Raw genomic sequence first — 14,654 nt, forward strand, 5'->3', positions numbered from 1 at the left:
AAATTCCCAAATATTTTTTGAATTCGTGATTTTTGAACTTGTGAACTTTTTTTTTTACTCTTCAACATTTTATTAAATACTCAAATTGTATTCAAATCCGATTTTTTTAATTCACGAACATTTTGTAAATGCACAAACATTTAAAAAAATCATGAACATTTTTTCAATTGACAAACATTTTTGGAATTCATGATTTTTTTGAATTTATGAACATTTTTTGAATTTGTGAATATTTTCTAATTTAAGATATTATTAAAACCTATGAATAATGTTTCAAATTCATGAAAAAATGTTTCAAATTTGTGAATATTTTGAAAATTCGTGAACAATTTTTTCCAACTCATGAACATTTTTGAATTTCCGAACTTTTTTCAAATTAATGAACATTTTCAAATCAAGAATCATTTTTAAAATTTCTGAATATAATTAGCAATAGTAGTTATTAGTGGTGACAAGATGCTTGCTAGCAGTAGCAGTCGGGCTACCAGTATAATTGGCCATGTTCTAGTTAGCCTTAGGTGCGTTTGTGTTTGGTCAAATGCTAATTTTTAAGTTAATAGAAGCGGACGTATGCGGCTAGCGTCGGATGGCGGTCTCCCGCATCCGTATCCGTGGATTGTCCCTCCTGTCCGCGGACGAATGCTGGAGGAAATTTGCGGGTTGTCGTTAGAGATGTCCTTAATAACCCATCATACATCAAAGCATGAGTAGAGTGTTACCTCAATTGTAAGGGTCTGTACCTGGGTAAATTGCATAGTGTGACTCCCATCTGGGCAACATACGTGCACAACCTCATCATGATTACAATAATGATCCTGAACTGACAGTTGGCGCACCATGCAGTGGCGACGCTAGCTAGAGATCAGATCCATATGGGATCCAACTTCCTTGTCGGCGTCCTTATTCCGGGCAAAAGCATCCTCTTTGGCACCCTGAACCTTGCCTCCATCGCGGCTAGGCGTCTTGTCCTCGCCAACACACTTCCCAAGGATCACACTCTCACTTTTGACTTGGTAGGCTTCGGCTCCGCGACATGGCACCTTGCCAGGGAGAGAAGTCAGTGCCCAAGCAACTCCCGAGTCGTGTCCTTTTGCGATCAGACTCATGAATCTGTCGACCACATCATAGCTGTTGCATCTTCCCAAGATAGGTTTGGCGCCTGGTCTGCCTAGCTTGGGGCTAGGTGGTCTGGATTCCCATATCTTCCGACTGCCATGGTGTTGCTCACTGAGGACGAAAGCCATGCGCAGGAAAGATCTGAACACCCTGCTGTTGTTGGTAGCCTGGCTGCTCTGGAAACGTCGGAATGTCATTGTCTTTGAAGGAGTCACACTTTCTACCACGACTCTAATGACAATGATCATCGAAGAAGTGAAGGTTTGGATTGTGGCTGGGTTGTCCGATAAATTTTTTATTGCCTTCTTTGAATCCTTGTATAGGTGGGCTAATAGCAAGTAGCTCGGGTATCGTGATATATGTTAGTTGGGAGAACATGAGCTCTCTCAGAGCTTAGCGACTCTCGGCCGTCGTATCGTTTTTTGGATTTGATTTGGACCATCTGATCTCGCTCCGGGTTGATCTCGGCCGTCGGATCGAAGAGGTGTCATTGTTGCAATGAATAGTTACCTCTCGCTGTAAAAATCTCATGCCACCGCGTGTAATTCTCGTGCCCCGCCGAGGGCATTTTCGTAATTTCGCTATGGGGTATAAAAGCCCAATGCCCATAGGGTTTCTCCCCAATCGGCTTCCTCCCTTCTCATGTTCACGCGAGGGACAGCCGCCGCCGCCCCTTCCCCTTCCAAACTTGCGCTCGCCGGCCATCCTCCCCGTCCGCCGCCGCCGCCGCCACCGACCAGCCGCACCCGCGCTACCATCCCCTCCCCGTTCCTCTCCGAGAAGCAGCCCAAGGGCAGCCGCCTGCCGCTCGGCACAAACGCGGATGCGGTGGCCGAAGGGGGAAGCGGCGCTGCTTTGGCGCCGCTAAGCGCCACCACCCCCCGTCCCTTCGTCCCCCGCCGCCCCTCTGCCTCCTCCCTTCCCGCCACACACCCTCCCTTCCCCTGCGCCGTTGCGCTGCTGCTCCACTGGGTACGAGTTCCATGGCTGTCCGGGATCCATGGCCTCCGACTTGGCGTCGTAGCCGTCAGCCTCGGCGTTGAGACAGTGCCAAGGAATTTCACACGGGGAAGTGGCTCACCGATGCGCGTCTCGTGGCCCCGCTGGATCCGGTGCTCAACACCTCCATCTCGTGCGTCACGAAGTCGCCGCCGGGGACGCTGCGCTGGTCGGTCGGAGGCCGAGCTAGCCTCGTCCTCTAAGTTACCCTCCGGCATCATCAAGCCAAGGTGAGCCCTCTCGTCCTTTCCTTGCATTTTCATGGCGGTACGTGGTGCTGACTGAATGAGGAAGAAGCAGAGAGGGAGATTGAACGATGAGGAAGCAGAGAGGGAGATTGAACGATGAGGAAGCAGAGAGGGAGATTGTGGGACGAAGAGAGGTCCTGGCCAGCACGCCGCCTCACAATCTTGATTGGTTTTTGAAATAACCTCGATTGGTTGGATTTCCACGCGAATTTTACATCTAAAATCTTGTCGTTTGCGTTGTTGCAGGGATGCGGGAGGCAGCAGTCCATTCCTGCGGTCGACCTCATTCTTGATTGGATTAGTAAACAAAGAGGGAGGAGGGGTCGGGGGATGGAGGGATGGAGAAGCTCTCATCGGCAGCGACTTTCGTGGAGGGCGGTGTGTACGCCTGCGACCACACCTGCAGCATCTGCCTCAAGGCCTTCTGCGACAGTGACTCCTCCACAGTAGCTACCTCTGTCTTGCAGATGTAATGGTGATTGGTGATGGAAACCTTTCGATTTGGTGGTAGACGTGTCTGAAGTGGAATCTGTTCTGGTTTTTTGTTTCTAATTGTCACAGGTTACAGGCTGCAAGCATGATTTGCATCTCCAGTGCATCCTTGAGTGGTGAGGACCATGCTTTCTTCTCTTTGCAATTTCCCCTAAAGTTTTGTAACCATTCGATTAGAAATTTAGAATGATATTTCCTGAAACTGTCATACAAGTATGCATTTTGCTGCTATTAGTTTGTTAATGGTAAGATTTGAAACATTAACGAATTGATTTGAGAACCACATTTCTAGAGTTGTAGTTTATATTTTGGTTGTTGAATGATCGGTTTACTGTGTTGCACATTTTTGGCTGTAGGATTTGTTGTTCTGCACCATTTATCTTCATTTCTTACCGCTGCCACTGATTCTGAGCGTTCAGATGAAACACCATATTATCTATATAGTAGCTTGATCACTACAATGACCGGTTGACTGCCACTTGTAATTCAGAAGAGTTGACTCTTCTAAACTATTGGTTGATTTGGTTTAGCACATCTTCGTGTTGCGACTGTGACTCCTTATCATATACTTTCTGATGTGCTAATGCTATTCCTGTTGTAGGTGCCAGAGAAGCTCCCAGTGTCCCATGTGTTGGCAGGCAATCAACACGAAGGGCCCTATGAGGTAGAAATTATACTTTATGTAAACAATTATTATGCACACTGCCTTTGCGATTTTGTTTTCGAGTAACATTTCTTTGTTTATGTACGTACCTGCACACAAGAAATCGGTTTCCTTGATTTTTATCATAATTTTCTTTATGTGAATGGATCCTGAGCTACAAACTCGCCACTAAAGCTTTATCTGTGGATTTACAGGTATAGCCTTTTCTTCTTTCTCTTGGTAGCGTGCATTCAATCATGGATCATGTTGTTGTGCTCGTCTTTTTTATGGTGTTGTAGAGAAGCTCCTTACTGAAATTTTTTCAGTCTATTATCTTCGAAAGTAGCATTATTTATGGTCAACCGAATTTTCATGTTTTTGATGTTTTTCCTATCTGGGCTCTAATAGCTATTATTGAATCAACCTTCTCAATATACTCTTCCTCTTACAAATTTACCATTTGATTTCTTAATTCTAGATAGCTGCTATTGGTTGATTTAGGAAAAGTATACCTTGGAATCATAGTTCAGTTTAATTCTAGATAGTTGCTATTGGTTGATTTATTTACATCACCTTGATCACTACAATCTCGCATGAATCATAGTTCAGTTTAATTCTAGATAGTTGCTATTGGGAATACAACACTGTTTAACATTCAGTTTTGTTTTCTCAGTGCTTTGGAGAAGATGGACATGAGGCCCCAACCTACACTGGCATAGCTAGGCAGGGGAGTATCCTTCCACTTGACATTTCCTTCTCAGTTTTGTATGGTTAATTTTTAGAGCCGTGGTTACTATGAAAACCGAGATGTGGATATTGCAGTATTGATCTTAGTTCAATTCATTCTATTACGTAGCCTCACTTTGTTATCCATGATTTCCCTCATTTGATTGATTTGACACATGTTCATTCACTAGATTATAGTCTACTTCATTTTTTGTGTCTTTAGTTCTAGGTTGTTTTGATTTAAGTGGTACTTGATTTCTTGGCATTGTTCATTGTCTCGAGCCATGTCTGAAACTGAAGGAAAGAAGGCCCTGACCACTCTCATCATTTACTCAAGTAATAACACCATCGGCGACAGGAACGACAAGCTGACGCAGGTGAGCTTAGTGTCTCTTATGCTGTCGTTTTATGTCTTGGCCTCAAGTTCACAACCAGTTCTTTGTTTGGTGAGATGTATGTGTTCTTTCATGGTTATTCTCATTAAGTGGCTGCACTTTTTTTTTCTCAATTTGTGTTCTGAATTTGAGTTTGCAGATGCATGCCTCGATTGTTTATATAAATGTGTAAGTAGAAAAATTCCGTGGGCAACAACCTGGGATAGATAAGAGAGATACGAATCATACGATGGTCTTTCAGAAGAGATGCTGCTACGAAGATCTTTGTATGTCCCTTGCGGCCATGCCGACAACTTACTGGATGTTTTTCTTCCAACGTGGATCTTCTTTTCTTAAGAACCAACTTTTATTGTAGATCTTTTTGAAAGCATGGCATATGAAGTAGAACTGGATTTTAGATAGTTATATCTACGTGCTTGTCCAAGTATAGACTTCAATATATAGCTTGTGAAAATTAAAAAAATGTTTGGTTTAGTGAATTTCCTTTGTCCAAGTATGATTCCTGTTATACTTCCATTTTTTTAGTTGCCACTATTTTTTATTTTGTACTAAATTGACATTTTGAAATAAGCTGACGACGATCCTCGGCAGCGAGACAAGTGTATGGAAAATTCAGTTTCTTTAGTGAACTCAGTCGAACCTTGCAATTTTAAGTATGTGCCAAGTCGTGCATAGCTTTCTGTTTTGTGTAAGTGGAAAGTATTAGTAGTTTCACTTTGTCCAATTTTTTGAGGGACAACTTTTGGGAGTTGCTCCAAACTTAATGCATTCATGGGATCACCAATTTTTGGCGCTGGTTGAGATTGGGTAGGCTGTACCATGAGTTCCTGGATGATTGTGGCAATTCTCATGCTTGCTTGCAAGGATGTTGCATGAATTGGAGAGATTGGGACTGAATACTGACCTCGAATATATATTGATGCTCCTATCTTCTCATTGCATTTGTCTCTCCATTAAATTAGTCAAGTTAAATTTTCAGTACCAATTCTACGATGTATTCCCCTCATGGAATTTTGATTCCTCTTTCTATTAGAGTTTTATGTCTTATTTATATATTAGATTTATTTCTTCTCCTATGACATGCAGTTCTAAAGTTGCGTTTCCGTATGCATCTACGCCCCACCAGTATACTTGGTCTTTCAGTTACGCCATCCAGTTTCCTCCCTTTTTGCCTGGTTATGGCCGTGGTTAGCTTAGGAAGAGAGAGCAGCACAAATGAACTGCATTGATAAGTTCACATGTAGCAAAATCCGGATTGAAGTGATCCTCCAATTTCACGAATAGCATACTGAATATGGATCTATTAAATAATACTGAATGTCATGATGGCCTTCCCTGGAGATGTAGTTCTGAATATCCTACTGCTCTATGGATCTATTATTGCAAGAACTGTATAATGATATGCAGTGAGCTGCTTCATACCATCATTTAATGTCTATGTATTCTATCTGATTAGCTTTCCTTAGTGCCATCTGACGAGAGTTATTCTTGTTGCCTTGTACACATCTTGTGCTCCTATGATGGGGGCAGATGATGTTATTTAATTAATTATTGGAATAAAATGATAATCCATTGGGCTCCCTTCCTTCCTCATGTCTTTTTTTGCATGTATAGTACTTCACTGCTTCCTGCATGTGATTCCATTTGATTTTACTTTGATTTTGTTTTTTGCAGATCGTTTCTTGGTGGCTGCTAATGAATCATGTAATGATTGCGCAGAACTCACCAGAGGAAAAAGACCGAACTGCGGAGTTTCCCCATTGTTAGAGCTCTTGGTGCCCGGACAAGACCTCTATCTCGATTCTCCCTTTGCAGCTCGGCTCCACCGACCAGGTCTGTCCTCATTAATAGACGGTTACATGGTTTGTTTTCCTTTTGAACTCTAAATGTGTGCCCACCTCTGAGTAATTTCTTGGATCCACGTGTTCTGTTCAGATGGTGATGGCTGACGAAGAGCTCGATGTCCATGGCTCGTCAGGTTCCGCTGGCTCCACTAACAGCCGTCTACGGGCGCTTGCACAGGTCAGGTGAAACCCATCCTGTCCCCTCTCTGATTTTACTGGACGGTTGCAAAAATATGATGAGTGTGTGACTCAGGAATTTTTATAATCAAAAGAAGTACTCACAGATGTAAACATTGCTAACTCTGCAAAGAAACACACATCTGATCTAGGGATTATTGATGCTCGCAGATAGTAGTAAAGAAATAGTGATATTTAGATCCAGGCAGTGTGATGATTTTAAATCTATTTCTTTGATGTGCTCTTCGTGTAGTTAATAGCTCTGTAGGTGTCTCCTCGATTGATTAGATGTTGTCTAGGCCTTCTATGTAGATGTATTTTGTTTAGAAAGCGCAAGCATTCTATGTGCTAATTAGATTTCTGTCTTTGAAGGTGATCATATTGATCTTACCTTATCGACTGCTCTTACTAAAACAAGTTGTATTTTCAACTGATTAATAGCCCCGTTGTTCTTAAAAATGCTCTGCTCAATGACAATCTGATTAACCGATAGACTTAACGTATCTTTTTTTATCACTATGACTGCTTTTATCCGCGACTGGTTTCTCTGATGTCTCTCTCGTGTTGTGATGCAATTACTGTAAGCAGCTCCTCGCGGCCTTATGTTTTATGTTCTCGGGCACTGCAGGATACCAAGCGAGTGTTTAGGATCCCACACAGGGCATTTCTTGACATGCTCCTAGCACACCTTGGGCTAATCACCGGCTCAGTATGATCGTGTTGTACATGAGGACGGCAAGATCTGTGTGACCATCTTTTTCAACACCTCTACATTGGATCTTGGAGGACCAATCAGTATGAACGCGTCGTGTCATCATTCCTCCTGGTCTACATTATGCCCAAGACATGCAAAGTTGTGGATCGTCTGTAAGCTACCATTTGCTTTCGTACGTCCTATGTCTGTGATATTTGCTACTAAACCTATTGTGCTACGTGCTTTCTATGTTCGTACATTGTTAGGTGGCTCCTTATTGTGTGCATACAAATAAACCTTACTTCTGAATGATTCTTCATTAGTTTTTTTATTTTTATCATGGTTGACAGAATAATGAGTGAAAAAATTACTTTGCTTAAATCTGGTTGCTCGGCTGACAAAGATATGCTTTCTATGCTTGTGATGCTTTCTATGCTATGGATTTTATGTATTGGATTAGGGCCGGTGCTTACTTAGGCCATTTTAATTTTAATAAGCCTATTGTTAAAGTTCAAGATACTACGGTTGATGGCTGAGTACAAATGTATATAAATTGTCCTTGGAGTTTCCTTTATGGTATATACTGAGTGGATTGTAAATACTGTTACCTTGGCCATTATTCTTTGTATGATGTATACAGTGTGAATGCATATGCTAAACCTGGCGTTTGGACCGGCACCCTCGCGCCAAGGCGCGATCTCGATCTAGTACTTGTGGATGAATGTTTGCATTTGGACACAAATGATGTAATGCGCTGGACAACCCTCTCTTTTATGAATATATGATTTGCATGCTTGTGGTATTCTAGATAGAAAAAAAAGGTTGCATGCAATTGTGTAGAAACAAAATATAATTAATTTTATTTATAATACAATCAAATTACAGTCTTGCCTCGGTTCAACCAATGCAGGCTTACACAGCAACGCTGACATGGCGATGAACTCCAAAACAATATCAAATCAAAACTTGAAAATAGCGACAAAGAATCTGTTCCTCAGAAAACAGAGGGAACGAAATGCAATTGCGAATAATAAAACAAAAAATAGTACGCAGCCGAAATCCAAAGCCCGTCCACTGAGCCACGCAGCAAATTAACAAGGCCAAATGGTTCGGCCACCAACGACGTACACTGGGTGGATGTAAGTCAGCGGAAGTGCTTGCACTCAGAGTTCAACACCAATGAGCAGCCTCCCCGCGAGCCGGAACCCGCCGGCGAGCAGGCCACGACCTTCGAAAAGACTCCGGCCCGCGTGGTGACCGCCCTCAGCACCCGACGCCGGCGACGGCGCGAACCCCGGGGACGCCGCAGGTGGCATGGCCTCGACGAGGAGACGGCGCGCGTCGGCGGTGGGCATTGCTACGGCCAGGCAGCCGGCGAGGAGCAGGGCGAGGAGGCAGGTGGTGGCCAGGCTCCTGGACGAGACGAAAGCAGCGGTCATTTTGGTTCGCGTCCTGCGTGACCTGCAAAATGTGTGTTGTGAATTGTGATGGATCAGGTACGTCAAACATAAGCTGACGGAAGTTTATATAGCTCGATCGGTCTGTGCCAGCATGAGCTCCCATGTTGCACGTTGGCTCAACAACTACATGCACCGCATACACAATGCAATGTGCAACCCACTAATTAAGTCAGTTCATGCACTCCCTCAAAAAAAAAAAAGTCAGTTCATGCACGTCCTGTTAATGCTGGACACGTCGAACGGAGTTCTCCGCTCGTAGAGCTATATGTGAAACAGGTCGTGTGAAACAGATGTCCTTTTCGTTTTCTTCATTCGAGTATATTAAAAATTAAAAAGGGGACATGATAATGGGGAATGTTTCATGGGAGGCAGGTCACATGAACGCCCCCCAAGCCGTCTGATGATGATCGAACAAACGGTAATTTTTTTTGCAAATAAACAAACGGTAATTTGTTTTTACAAAACGTGGCAAAAAAAATCTGCTTTTTGAGCTTCATGGAAATTTTCGCCTGCGAACATGGCAAATCTTACAAAATTATCATGAGAACTTTAGTTGGTTTGGCATGGAAAATTTGACATTCGACGAGAAAAACGCTCCCACAAAACGTTCCCTAGATAAGGGGTAATGATAACGGGGAATGTTTCCCTGGCGGGAGGTCACAGGAAGGGCCCCAAGCCGTCTGATCATGATCGAACGAACGGCATTTTTTTTATAGAACTGGCAATTTTTTCTGCGTTTTTAGCTAACATGGCAGTTTTCGTCTACGAACATGGCCAATCTTACAAAATTGTCATGACAACTTTAGTTGGTTTAGCATGGAAAATTTGACGTTCACCGAGAAAAACACTCCCGCGAAATGTTCCCAGATATTGTGGTCCAATAAAATAGGAGTAAATGGCACCGGCAGTGCCATAGCTTGTCCGGTGGGTGCACTTTAGCTACATAACTCGTAAAAACGGAAGAACATGTCACAGAACTTGTGATGCCACAAACTAGCCACACCAGCTGTTGGACCGGCCGGCTGGCCGTTTTTTTGCTCGAAATGGTCGCACGCGTCTCACCTGAGGTCGGTGGGGAGTGGTGATTTTGTAGAAAATGTCCATACTATTTTTTTTGGAGGTACATTTTGCAAAAAAAAAAATCTAATACAAAACGAGCGAAATCCCTAGCCCATTACTAAGTCGACCAAAACCCCTAGCTCATTCCCAAATTGACCAAAATCTAGCCCGGACTATCGCGTTCCTAGATCGGAAACCATGGGCGCGGCATGGACAGCAGCCAGACAGCAGCTGGCGGCATCTGGCCTCGGGCTGAAACCGTGCTCGAAGTAATAAGATTTTGGCACTCAGAATACTGTTTCGCTAATTACGCCTTCAAGACGGCCTCATATGAGAAAATTTTATACATGAATTTTCTTCGTCTCGTCAAAACGGTCGATTTTGATATAAAAATTGTCTTAATCCAGGGTCGTATGCAAAAGGTAGAGCCAAAAATGCGCGGCTGCATCAAGATGGCTGGACACTCTGGGGATAATCATCCGGGTTTTGGATTTCTCTGAGGATGGCCGGATACTCTGGGGATAATCATGCGGGTTTTGGATTTCTCTGAGGATGCCCGGACACTCCGGGATGTTCGTCCGGGATTTGGATTTTTCTACTGCAGACTTCAGAAAACAGCCAAACCACCCTCAAGATGGCCTTTGATGAAAAAACGTTCAACACTGAAGTTGTTCGTCTCGTCGAAACGGTTAAGATTGCTTTTGGGCTCATTTCCATCCAAGGTCGTTTACTGACTCAAAAGTGATCCGCAAGATTCAGCCAGATTGTAAACCGAACAGTTTTGGAAAATTCGGATTCCGAGTTGGACCCAAACTGGGGTTTTGAACATGAATTCTAACCTTTATTTGCACGGGAAGTTCATCCGCCTCTTATATACCTAAGGGGTGACGGCCGATTGAATAACAACACACAATCGCAAACACATCTACAAATTTTTCATCTACGTCTAGTTAAAAAAAACTTTTTCATCTACGTCTTGTCCCTTCCTCGTTCTTCGCCGTTCTTCGTGTTGGAGAGCTGTGAATCGCGAGGCTCTAGGGGCGGCTTGGCCGACCTAGGGAAACTCATACTGCGGTGCATCACCCCCGGCGTCGAGGGTACATGTGACATGTTTGTGTGCGAACACATTCGCTCCCAAGACATCCAATGCACTTTCCTATGTCCGTTTTCATCACCCCACCAAAAGTCACGGATCAATCTCTCGTATTTCTCACAAAAAATCTGGGTCATTTGGAAGACCTCCATGCAATAAGTTTGGGAGGGCTTGGAGCACTAATTTGATGAGGACCTTGTCGGGGGAAATCGACACCTATGGAATCACTGGGATCCCTTCTACGGTTGGCGGGCGCGAGGTTGTGCAAAGAGCGGGTCTGACAGGAAGCACACGGATCGTTTACCCAGGTTCGGGCCGCGGAGATGCGTAATACCCTAGTCCTGCTTTGGTGTATGTATTCGAGTGTTCTTGAGCTAGCTACGGGGTGCAACTTGCCCAAAAGATTCGAATCCTTCTCCTGGTCGCCTCGGGCCTCCTTTTATAGGCAAAAGGGGCCGCCACAGTGGCACACTGGAGGTGGAAAGGTGTACAGTGGATGAGTCTATCCTCTGGCACCGTCGGACAAATGCATTCAATGCGCTGCCGACGTGCCCATCTTGCTTTATCGGGGACGGCAAAGAAGCACGTCCCAGCTGTCGCCGCCTCGCCTGGCTTCGACACGCGTCCGAGCTAACGAGGCGTCGCTGCGCCACATTGGCTGGCTGCTGGGCTGGCGCGGTGGTGGAGCCTTCAGGAAGACTTGCATGCCACCACGCAGGTGCTTGCTGAGTCGGTGTAGGGGCCGCTCGTCGCCACGCAGGTGCATGCCCAGCTGGTTGAGCTGGCAGCTGCATGGGGGCGGCGGTGGAGCCTTGGCAGACGCGGGCCTGGCCATGGCCTTGTACGTGTCCTCGGCAAGGGCCTTGTCGGGGCCCCGGCAAGGGTCTTGCCGTGGCATCGTGGTCTTCCCCAGCAAGCGTCTTGCCGGGGGCCTTGTGGATTTCCTCGGCTAGGATCCCGCCGAGGATCGTCGTCTTCTGGTCCTCATCTGATCTTGTGTGTTTATGGTCTTGACGAAGATCTGGCAGAGGTTCAGCCGAGTGCAATACAACATCCCGGATGTTCATCCTGCCGCCGTGATCAGCGCATTCCATCAGAATGTGCGTAACCGCAAGATGCGTGAAGAGCTGGCAATGAACAAGGTCAAGGATGTGGCCGAACTTTACGTTCTGGCCGATAGATGCGCTCGGGCTGAAGAGGGGAGGAAGTACCCCAGTGAAGACGCCGGCGCGGAAACCGACTCTACCGACGAAGACACCGCCGCCCCAACGAAAAAGGGTCGGCGTCGCAACAGGAAACGCAAGGGCAAGGCCGTGCTTGCTGTCGAGGGATCCAACGACACCGGTGCCGCCAAGAAGGCCAAGGCAGATGACCCCGGCAAGGAGATTGCCGGGTGCGCTGCTTGCCGGACCTTGGCGGCTGCTGACAAGCCAGGAGGCTCCGACAAGCAGTACTGCAAGATCCACTGCACCAAGGGCCACGACCTCCAGAACTGCCGACACGTCGAGCTGCTTGCTGAAAAGCAAAAAGCCGAGTATGAGGGGCGAGACAAGGAGAACGGCCAGGATGGCGCCGAAGGATCCGACAAGAAGCATGGCGGCCAAGGAGGTCGCCGCGGCAAGGATAACCAGCAAGAGAGGCCCGTTCGGGGCCGCGACAAGAAGCGGGAAGACGACGATCATGACAAGGATGACGAGTCCGGCGAGCATGAATTTCAGAAGGCTATGGAGGCCATGTGCGTCGATGGTAGCGCCTCGCTGCATACTTCTCACCGCCAACTCAAGCAGTGGGTGCGCGAGATCACAGCAGCGGAGCCGTCGTTCGACGCTCAGAAGCCGCTGAAGTGGTCCAGCACGCCCATCATCTTTGACGCCAAGGACCACCCTGATCGCACAACTGCGGTCGGGTGTTTGCCGTTGTTGGTTTCACCAACGATACGCAACCTCAAGGTGAACAAGATGCTGGTTGACGGTGGGGCCGGTCTGAACTTGATCTCACCCATTGTGATCAAAAGGCTGCAAATTCCTGATGGAGACCTCGAGGAGATGGGCACATTTTAAGGGGTCAACCCGGGAAGGAGCCAGCCGAAGGGGAAGGTCACGTTGCCTATGACATTTGGAGGCGAGTTGAACTACAAGATGGAGAGGATTGTCTTTGATGTAGCCGAGATCCCTTTGCCCTACAACGGGATCCTCAGTCGCCCGGCACAAGCCAAGTTCATGGCGGCGTCGCACTACGCCTACAACACGCTGAAAATGGCGGCGGCGTACGTGTCCTCGGCAAGGGCCTTATCGGGGCCCCGGCAAGGGTCTTGCCGTGGCATCGTGGTCTTCCCCAGCAAGCGTCTTGCCGGGGGCCTTGTGGATTTCCTCGGCTAGGATCCCGCCGAGGATCGTCGTCTTCTGGTCCTCATCTGATCTTGTGTGTTTATGGTCTTGACGAAGATCTGCATGCCACCACAGAGGCGCCCCCAAGCCTTGGTCCCAATGTAGTTGGTTGGTGGTGTTGGAACCCGCGGGCTCAAGGGTGGCCTGCTCTGCTGGCATCGGGCAAGTTGCCCCGGCAAGGCACTTGCCGGGGCCGCGGAGGCCGCCCCGGCAAGGGTCCTGCCGGGGGGAGTCCACCTCGCCCTCTTGCTCTTTGTATCTCTGGTCTTGGCGTTACCTTGGTTGCCTTGTGCCTTCGGCTCCCCTCCTTTGCCCTGCTCAGTGTGGCCGTGGGCGCGGCTCCGACTGTCCGTGCACAAGTAAAGGGGTAAAAAAGGAGTGCCCCTACTTTTGTACACCGACAGGAGCCCCCGGGCCTGGGCCACACATAAGCGCGACACATTGTTGGGCCAGGCCCAGAACGATGCGCAGGCAGGCGGGGCGGGATTTTTACCGCGATTCTTTTTCGTCCGCTGTGCTCCCCCACGACCCGCATTGAACGCGCGACGTGGAGGATTGTGCGTGACGTGGGGGTCATGCATGGGGCGGTTCCCGCATGCATGCGTCACATCGTGGTAAAGAGGCGGCTCATGCCTTCCCCATAAAAAGAGGGAGGCGCAGAGGCACGGCTCATTTACTGAGTGGACTCGGGTCATGGTCTTCAAGGCGTCTGTGCCCCACGATCATGGGGCGGGGAACGGTCGCCTCACCCGTCCCCTCGATCCTGCTCACTCGCCACTTGTCCCCCATGCAGGTGGCAGGCGGTGGAGGCGGGAAACCGGGCCGTCGCTGATTGGGGCAGCGGGTCGGTCCCGATTCCCTGCGCCCCTGATGGCCGGATTGGTCGGGCGGGGCGGCCGAGCCTCGACCCCGCCCCTTTATAAGAAGGGGGAGGGGGGATGGCATCCCACATCCTTTCTCATCTGCCTCCATTCACTTCGGCTCCTTTCTTCCACCTGCCATGGCGAGAGAGGGCGCTGGCCCTTCAACGGTGGCGGCGAGGGTCACTGCTCGACAGCGCGTCCCTCCTGTTGGGGATCGTTGCAGAAATTAAAAAATTTCTACGCATCACCAAGAACAATCTATGGAGTCTTCTAGCAACGAGAGGGAAAAGAGTGCATCTACATACCCTTGTAGATCGCGAGCGGAAGCGTTCAAGTGAACGGGGTTGATGGAGTCGTACTCGTCGTGATCCAAATCACCGATGACCGAGCGCCGAACGGACGGCACCTCCGCGTTCAACACACGTATGGTTGGGGAAGACGTCTCCTCCTTCTTGATC

At 47.5% G+C, this 14,654-nt stretch overlaps 1 long non-coding RNA gene across 3 annotated transcripts; it reads left to right on the top strand.

Annotated features, from left to right (window-relative positions):
* The first annotated feature begins 1,738 nt into the window (after positions 1-1,738).
* On the top strand, positions 1,739-7,715 carry LOC123096133 (uncharacterized). 3 transcript variants are annotated; one of them, XR_006446475.1, is made up of 9 exons: positions 1,739-2,345; positions 2,410-2,497; positions 2,610-2,832; positions 2,925-2,971; positions 3,457-3,519; positions 4,172-4,601; positions 6,294-6,452; positions 6,555-6,641; positions 7,269-7,715. It is a non-coding gene; the product is annotated as an uncharacterized lncRNA (long non-coding RNA). The 3 variants fall into 3 exon arrangements; XR_006446474.1 differs by having other exon boundaries at positions 2,416-2,497; XR_006446473.1 differs by lacking the exon at positions 2,410-2,497.
* Positions 7,716-14,654: the final 6,939 nt, after the last annotated feature.

Source organism: Triticum aestivum, chromosome 4D, assembly GCF_018294505.1.
Source record: "Triticum aestivum cultivar Chinese Spring chromosome 4D, IWGSC CS RefSeq v2.1, whole genome shotgun sequence".
Taxonomy (NCBI): domain Eukaryota; kingdom Viridiplantae; phylum Streptophyta; class Magnoliopsida; order Poales; family Poaceae; genus Triticum; species Triticum aestivum.